Raw genomic sequence first — 206 nt, 5'->3', positions numbered from 1 at the left:
GGAGGAACAAAGGGGGTGGTCTGAGCAGTGGTGGGGGGTGGGGTGCAGAGCGGGGGCTGCTCCCCCCCAGCCCACGATGGACTCACACAAAGACATATATGCACAGAAGACACGATATGCCCCATGCCCCGTTGCCCCCCTACCCGGGGTCAAACTCACCCCCTCCAGGCCCCTGGGGTTGTTGGGGGGGAGTTGGGGGCTGTATT

This window comes from Gavialis gangeticus, unplaced genomic scaffold, assembly GCF_001723915.1.
Source record: "Gavialis gangeticus isolate Ggan-Ray unplaced genomic scaffold, GavGan_comp1, whole genome shotgun sequence".
Lineage (NCBI taxonomy): Eukaryota > Metazoa > Chordata > Crocodylia > Gavialidae > Gavialis > Gavialis gangeticus.
Note: the sequence above shows the minus strand (reverse complement) of the source record.